This window comes from Tupaia chinensis, unplaced genomic scaffold, assembly GCF_000334495.1.
Source record: "Tupaia chinensis unplaced genomic scaffold, TupChi_1.0 Scaffold000442_1, whole genome shotgun sequence".
NCBI lineage: Eukaryota > Metazoa > Chordata > Mammalia > Scandentia > Tupaiidae > Tupaia > Tupaia belangeri.
In genome coordinates, this window is record NW_006159947.1 from 296,476 (window position 1) to 305,545 (window position 9,070).

Below are 9,070 nucleotides of genomic sequence, written 5' to 3' on the forward strand. Positions count from 1 at the left end.
GGGCGACTACATGGTAGTCCAGCGCCATAGCCATTACACTAACTGCTGGTCCCAGTAATTAATATTTCTTAATTATTTAATTTTATTAATTATTATTATTATTGAATTTGACTAGAAAGAGACAGAGAGGGAAAGTGAGAAAGCAAGTCATCAGGTCTAGGCCTCGAACTGCAGTTGGCCATGTAGGAGTCCAGTACCCTAACCATCATGTCACCTGTCAGCCCCTGTGATTAATATTTTAATCAGTAGACTTTGAGTAAAGCAGTTGGCATTCCATAATGTGGGTAGTACTCATCCAATCAGATAGAAGCCTTAAGAGAAAGAAAACAAAAACAAAAAACTGACTCCTCTGGGGCCAGCAGGTGGCATGGTGGTTAAGGTGCTGGACACTCCCACATGGCTGACTACAGTTTGAGTCCTGGACCTGGTGGCTTGCTTTCTCACTTTCCCTCTCTTTCACTCTGTCTCTGTTTCTCTCTGGTCAAATTTTAAAAAATAATAAAAAGTGGGGTCCAGTAGTTGGCGTAACGGCTATGTCTCTGGACTCCCATGTAGTCGACCATGCTTGAAATCCCGGACCCAGTGGCTTAAACTCACGCCGGGCACGTGTGCGTGCGTGCCCAAGATCCCGAGAGGAGAATGGAGGAGAAGGGATTGTGGCATGGCCATCCCCCCTGGTGGATGATTTCTCACTTTCTGTCTCTCTGTCTCTCTCTGTCTTTCTGGCGAGTGCATGTGCCCTATAGCAAAAACCTCTTCGCCCCCCCAAAAAAAGAAAAATAAAATTAAAAAAATCATTCTTAAAAAAATATTAGAATAAAACACAACAGACTCTTCCAAGAAAGAGAGAATTCTGCCTGCAGACAAGTCTCTAGCTTTTCCTGCTGGCCTGCCCTACAAGTTTCAAACTTGCCAGCCCCCTTGATCACGTAAGCCAGTGCCTTAAAAGAAGTCTCTCTCTCTCTTCTCTCTTTCTCTCTGTCTCTGCACATACATTCTTTTTTTCTTTTTTGAGAGATTTTTAGTATAGGGCACGTGCGCTCACCAGACAGACAGAGAGAGACAGAGAGATAGAAAGCGAGAAATCACCCCCCAGGGGGGATGGCCACGCCGCAATCCCTTCTCCTCCATTCTCCTCTCGGGATCTTGGGCACGCACGCACACGTGCCCGGTGTGAGTTTAAGCCACTGGGTCCGGGACGCGAACCGCTGTCGACTACGTGGGCGTCCAGCGTCATAGCCATTACACTAACTGCTGGTTCCCTGCACATACACTCTTATACACACACAACACCCTATTGGTTCCGTTTCTCTGGAGAATCCTACCTAGTACATGTGGAAATTACTGTCCTCCTCAGTCACTCAGTTCTCAGTATGTCTCCCGAGGGGCAGGCCATGGTGCCTTTGCTGACTCCTCCGGGAGTCACATGATGAGTCTGCTGCAGAGGGAGGAGGCAGATTCTGGAGTCACACGGCCTGGGGTCAATCCCCAGCTCTAGCACTTGTTCACTCCATGACTGGGGCAGTTAACAGACTCCTCTGTGTGTCCCAACACATCTGTACAACAGAACAGAGGTTCTGGTGTCACTCATGAAATTATGTGAAAACTGAGATAATAGATGCAAAGGAAGTAGAATAGTTTCTGATCCGCAGAAACTTTTAAATAAGTGCTGGCTTTCGGTGCTGGCTAGTCTCATATCTGAAGCACCATCAGAATGTGGGTAGCACCCAGTAATCAAATGTGGTCATATTCTGCAGTGAAATGCACTAAGAGGTAAATAAAGATCATTTGCCACTGAGTAGGTTCGGAAAAAACTTGGTTTTCTGAGTTTGTTGGCTCTTAGGATTGTGGATAAGGAGTGTGGATCTGCATTAAATGATGCTTTCTTTTATTCTTTTCTCTCTTTTTTTCTTTTTGAAGAAGTTTTTTGGTATAGGATGCGTGCACTCGCCAGAAAGACAGAAACAGACAGAGACAGAAAGCGAGAAATAACCCCCCAGGGGGGATGGCCATGCCACAGTCCCTTCTCCTTCATTCTCCTCTCGGGATCTTGGGCACACACACACACGCGCCCGGCATGAGTTTTAAGCTACCGGGTCTGGGACACGAACCGCGGTTGACTATGTGGGAGTCCAGTGACATAGCCATTACGCTAACTGCTGGTCCCAGAGGCTATAAGGAGTATATTGGTTAGCAATGATCAATATCAACCATCACCAAGGATTTAATTAGACTTGGCAAATATTTTTTCCTGGACCCTGTTTCAGCCGAAGGTGTTTAATCTGTGTTTCACAGTAGAAAAGGTGGCTGGGTCACTGCACTGCGTCACCCGAATTCCACCTTCAGGACTGAGGATCGTATGCCCTAGTAGCTGGGAAGGTTGTTGGCTGATATTTCTCTCTGGGAATTACTGTCTGGTAGAGAGACAGCATTCTTGCCCAAGACCACACCCGCTTCCTAGGTATAACCTTCATGGGACATCCCATTGTCCAGTGACAGCACGCACAAGCCCAGGGACCTGGCCTGGTCTGGGGGAAACGCTGAAGGGCCATTCCTGCCTCAGACCTCCCTGTGGGGTTGCCTAAGACCGCAGAGTGACTCATCACACTCCCATTTCTCCCACTGGCCAATCACACTTCTTTCTCTTTCCTCTACTGGGGTTGAAACAAGAACACTTCCAATATGGCCCTGCACCTCGGTCATCATCTCGGAGTTTACTTCTTGGTGAGCACAACACAAAGAACAGTCTTGGAGGGAAGTGGAATGGAAGTAGTTTTCAAGTCTTGATATGTGAAAAAAAACAAAAAAAAAAAAAAAGAGAGAGACTCACTTTCCACGTGCCCTGTTTTTGATCATTAAAGGGAAACAAAACAGGACCATTCTGAAATGTGCTGCATGTTTTTGCTGAACGAGACGCTCTGCCATTTGTTCCTCCCCTCTACTTCCTCGCATTAGCCCCGTTTTAATTTATTTCAACGTGCGAATGGCCAAGCCTACTTGAACCCATTCCGCAGTGGAAATGTGGTGCAGAACAGAAAATTGCGTGAGGAACTTGAAGGACAAGACATTTGTTGTGACAGGAAACGCAGACCGGAGTGCCGTCTGGTAATGATGCATGGGGCTGAAATGATGTGGAAGGGAACTCACTTACCCATGCAAATTGAACAAAAGAGAATTCCATGATAATGACCTCGGCCTCCAGTATTCGGGAGAAGACGGTGGGCGTTGGAACGAGGTCACCCTTGTACACACGCCTTGGGATCTATCCGTCCACTCGGACTGGACAACCTGGTTTCCTTCTCTGCCAGAACCTTAGTTTTCATTTCAACAGTCCCTTTACTCCTCTGAGACTAAAAATATAGCTCATTTTCTAATACACTGTACGATATTTCAGAATCAGAGCTATTGGAGGGACGGAGGATTTGAACAAACAAGTTGTGACTCAGTATGAACTGGAGTTTCCAGGTTGGAACGATTGCATTTGCTCAAGAAAAGGAAAAGGAAGAAAGGCTGTAATGGTTGCCCTTATTTTTTTTTTTCTCCTGCTCTTTCCTCCAAGAAACTGCTTTGGGATAAAAAGGAAATGATTTCACTATGGAAAAAATGCAGAGAGAGGAACCCAGGGCTGTTGGATTGGCTACTAATGAACATAAAGGACTTCGTGCTTGTTGAATGGCAGATTGAAATCCAGTGTGTATTCATGCAGATCTTATGGGGGTGGTATTGGATTGGGCCACAAATTAGTGCTGGCATTAATGAGATGGAAGCTGTAAAATACAGAGCTCCAATAACCGTGATCCCTGATAAGGTTCAGTTGAGAGCACCCAGACCATCCAGACAAGTTCTGTGTGGCAGCAGAGCCATAAACAACAAAGAGACATTCCGAAGAGGGGAAACAGGATTATATAACTGACTGAGCTGGTATTAGAATGCTTGGCTAAAGCGACATTAATGCACAGCTGAGTGACAAACATAGACTTGCGTAGAATAATGATTTCTAGAAGCAGACACTGTTTAGATGCTACTCAGAGGATCAGGGGGAAAGATTATACCCCTTCATTACAGGAGAGTTCGTCTGAATCAGGAACTGAGATTCTGTGCAATCCCACCACTACTCCTCCTCCGGGTACAACTTAGGTGGGAATATGTGTACTTATTGTTGATAATAGTGTTCGCATTTGTTCCCCATGGCTCTTCACGTTATTTCCGTGTAGATGGGGAAATACCTGTCTATACAGCCATTGAGCTGTTTTCTTGCCTTTTTTTTTAGAGGTTCTTGCTTCATCCTTATTATCATTATTATTATTTTTTTGGAGGTTTTTTTTTTTTTTTTTTTTTGCTATAGGGTGCATGAGTTCGCCAGGAAGATAGAGACAGAAAGCGAGAAATCACCACCCAGGGGGGATGGACATGCTGCAATCCCTTCTCCTCCATTCTCCTCTCAGGATCTTGGGCACGCACGCACACGTGCCCGGCATGAGTTTAAGCCACCAGGTCCAAGACTCGAACTGCGGTCAACTACATGGGAGTCCAGCAACATAGCCATTATACCAACTATTGGTCCTGCAAAGCAATTTATTATTTACAGCCACAAGGGACAGAAGATTCAAAAGATTCATGGTGAGCTGGTCCCTGCTCAGGAAAGCTGCCCAGGGTAGGCGGAACCTCATGTGCACATACCTCACATCACGTGCAGTTGAGGACCCCCCAAAGCAGTCCATTTTGAGTATTATACCCAGACAATCCCAAAAGCAGTGTCCTCTGGTGTTTGTACCCAGCGAGAATGGGATCCACTGAGCTGGAGCACTGAAGGACGTCCTGTTCTCGGAGGACCAGGAACAGAGTCCGGGCAACTCCAGAGAGCTCCATCTCATCCTGGGCTGGCCAGCACATTCTACAGGTGTTTCGAGAACTGCAGATGAGAAGGGGGTGGGTGGGGAGGACAGGGACTCCAGGGCCATCTGGGGCAGGACTGCAGGATTGCAGGAAACATCTGATATATATGAGAAAGAGGCTGTGGACACTATCAAAACCACACTCACTGGGGCCCCTGTCCCGCCTCCTTTCTTCACTGCCCACTTTCAATGGCAACGCGTAGGGTAACACACGGTGCTTGGAATGGGAACGTTCAGCAGCAGTCCCTCCGCCTTGCTTGCAGGACAGGTAGGGTAGTGTGCTTTGCCTCTGGCTGTCCAGATAGATGTCCCCCAGTTGCACGGCATCTTCTCGGCTACAATCAGCACAGCCAGCCCAAGCAGGTGCTTTTCCTTCTGCGGGCACCACGGAAGATATCCTCAGACCCACTGTGCCTGCACGGTGTTTTGCAAGGCCCTTACTGCCTGGGCTAGACTTGGTTGGCCTGGGTCTGGCTGTGCCTGCGTGGGAGCTCAGTGACCCAACAGCTCCAGGCAAAGCTCTAGACTATTTAGGGTACAGCAGGATGACAAAGACTATGGGTGAGGAGGAGCCGCTTCCAGCCACTGCTTCCATGGTGCACATTCGGGTCCCTTTAACATCGTTGCATCTCTCTCACGGTCATGTCTGGCTGACGTACACGCGTGTCAAAGCAGAACGCTCAGACCTGAGCCCCAGGTGAAGCCTAATCACCAAAGGAGACGCCCTGGGATCCTCAAGTCTCTCGACATAGAAACTACTTCTGGGGCTCACTTCTGGCCTGTACCTAGTGCTGTTGACCTGTATTACCCTTTGGCAGTTTGATAGACTCCAAGTGGCTACACTTGGCACACAAAGCCCACTCCCCTGATCACGAAGGACGTGACCAGTAATTGGCACGGGAGTCAGAAGCAGCAACCACAGTTAAATACAGGAGACAGTTGCCTCCCTCACAAAACGCTGCCTCAGGAGTGGTGGCATCTGCCCCTTTGCCTTGGTGGATGGTGTGAGTATTAATGAAGGTAGAGGAAGAGGAAGTGTTACTCTTCGGAGCTCAAGGAATCTCCTGATACTCCACGCAAAGGAGCTTGAGCTTGATCCTGTTGGCAGTAGGGCCATCTGGGAAGTCAGAAAGCCTAATCCAGGACCATCTTGGAGCCTGTGCAGGCCTGCTGGGAACAGGACTTCTAAAAGGCAGCTATGTCTGCAAGGCTGTGGTCCAAGGCTATAAGCGGGGTCTCAGGAACCAAAGGGAACACACAGCTCGTCTTAAAATCGAAGGTGTTTATGCACGAGATGAAACGGAATTCTATTTAGGCAAGAGGTGCGCCTATGTGTACAAAGCAAAAAACAACACAGTGATTCCTGGTGGCAAACCTAATAAAACCAGAGTCATCTGGGGAAAGGTTCCCCGAGCCCATGGAAACAGTGGCATGGTTCGAGCCAAATTCCAAAGCAACCTTCCTGCTAAGACTATTGGACACAGAATCCGTGTGATGCTGTACCCCTCAAGGATTTAACATAATGAAATGTTAATGAATAAAAATGAAAAAAAAAAAAAAAAAGAAAGCCTAATCCAGGTATGCACTTTTCTTTATTTCTTCTCCCTGGCAGTTTTCTTTTTAAAAACATTTATTTATTTATTATCATCACAATCTTGTTTATTACATTGAATTACATATAACTTTACAGTGTATTGCATTGCTTTTTCCAGGAGGGATACCATGCATATCAGTCAATACAGAAACATTAAAATTCCCTTTTCATCATCCAATAGCTTTTCATTTTTTTCCTGATTATTATTATTATTACAATTATTTTTCTTTAAGCAGTTCATCACAATTTCTCAGAGTGCTTGTAAAAAGACTTTACCCAACATGAAATACTTCTCAGACCAATCCAGTTGAGAATACTATACACGTCATCATCAATAGGCAGCCACGGCTTTTTCTCAATAAACTGTTGATATGGAAGCGTGCATAAGCTGTAAATGTTCACCTCAGTGAGTTATTGCAGAGTGAATGTGCCTATGAACACACAAGACATAAAACATGCTTGAGTACCTAAAGGATTTCTTACTTTTCCTTCCCTCTCCTCCCTGTCCAGAGGAAACCACCCTCTTGAGTTCTTTTTTTCTTTCTTTTTTTTTAAGAGTTTTTTTTTTTTGCTATAGGGTACATGTGCTCGCCAGAGAGACAGAGAGAGACAGAGAGACGGAAAGCAAGAAATCAACCCCCAGGGGGGATGGTCATGCCGCAATCCCTTCTCCTCCATTCTCCTCTTGGAATCTTGGGCACGCACGCACACGCGCCCGGCATGAGTTTTAAGCCACCGGATCTGGGACTTGAACCGCACTTGACTACATGGGAGTCCAGCAACTAGCCATTATACTAACTGCTGGTCCCACCACTCTCTTGAGTTCTAATACATCGATTAATTGTGCCTGTTTTGAATTTCTACTGGAATCGTACCATAGGTAGTTTTCTCTGTGTGTGTAGTTCCTTCGTTCCTCTGTCTGTGAGGTTCTTCTGTGTGATTGAGTGTGGCCAGAGTTAGATCCTTTCCATAACTTGGTAGTATTTCTTTGTATGAGTGTATCATGTTTCATTTATCAGTCTACTGCTGCATGGCATTCAGGTTGTCTTCGGTATTTGGATCTCATGTATGCATCCGGTGGCGTAGGGATCCATGCCACTGGCCCATACTTAGCATTTCAAAGCATTAGCTTGCTTTATTGCCATTTGGAACTGATCTGCCCTAGAGGAGGGCCTGGGTCTCCTCTCTGGACACAGAGGCATGTGGGACAGGTTCTTTCCCAAATCACTCTCAATGACCTTCTTCTATGTACATGTAATAGTAAGATCATTGGGTTCTTACTCCTTTATTTATTTATTTTTAGAGAGAGATTTCTGCTACAGGGCGTGTGCACTTGCTGGAAAGACAGACAGAGACAGAGAGAGACAGAGAGGGAGAGAGAGAGAGAGAGAGAAAGAGAGAGAGAGAGAGAGCCTTCTCCATTCTCCTCTTGGGATTTTGGGCATGCACGCACGTCCTCCTGGCATGAGCTTCAAGCCAGTAGGTCTCGGACTCGAACTGTGGTCAGTCATGTGGGAGTCCAGCATCTTAATCACTAAACCACTTGCTGGTCCCCTTACTCCTTCTTTTAAAATATTACATGATCCTAACCTGAACAGGCTGGGCACGTGCCTGTAATCCTAATTACCTAGGAAGCTGCATAAAGGACTGCAATGATAAAACCCTGTAGGAAATGCCAGATTCTCTCTCATTTTAAAAAAAGAGTTCGAATCCGGGTAACTTTGTTATTTCTAGATATCCATCTCCACGATCATTTAAGCACAACACTTTTGCATTCTGCCATGTATTATACGCTGATTGCTTGTTTATGCCCCTCTCTCTGGCTGGATGGGGTCTCTTCAAAGTTACCCAAGTAGAAGATCACAGATGAGATGGGAACCCAGACTGCGTGGCCCGAATTCTACAATATGGAGAGCTATGTTATGCAGAGTTTTTATTATAACTATTGCTCTATTGCTCTTCACTGCCTCTACCAAGGGATTTGACGGACTGAAGGAGCTGTTGGTTAGTTTTCAATGGCAGTTAGTCCCACCTTAAGGGACAGCACAGTTTCCTATCTAAATAGTTCTCTGCTTAAGTCCATGCACACCACAGAGGCAAGCTTTATGGGGTAGTTGAGTATTGAGTATAGAATCCTGACCCCCTCCTGAACTGGTTCAAAGTTTGGAATCTTGAAACACACAGCATGGATTCGGGCCCTGGGTCTGCCTCTTATTCTTTGTGACTCTAATGATCTACCTCAACTCTCAGAATTCTGGTTTCCTTACCTGCAAGTTGGAGATGGTCGTTTTTACTTTTACAAACTTTTGGAAACTGAAAAAATGTATCATAAATACTTAGCATGCCCACAGTGGTAAGCACTCAACAAATGGTAGTAATCTGCATTTAGAAGTAGTAGCGGTTCTATGGTGCTGTGAAGCATCTTCCCTTTCAGGGGTATTTCTTTTCTGAAAAACTGTTTATCTCTAGCCCTGTGCAGTCAGAATCCTTTATTGAGTGACTGCGGAAGAACACAGTTCTCTTTTTTCTACCTAGTACCTACTTACTTTTATGGTGGTAAGATATACATAACATACAATTG

The 9,070-nt window shown here is 45.8% G+C and overlaps 1 pseudogene; it reads left to right on the forward strand.

Moving 5' to 3' along the window:
- The first annotated feature begins 5,452 nt into the window (after positions 1 to 5,452).
- Positions 5,453 to 6,413, forward strand: LOC106735568 (60S ribosomal protein L35a pseudogene; annotated as a pseudogene).
- Positions 6,414 to 9,070: the final 2,657 nt, after the last annotated feature.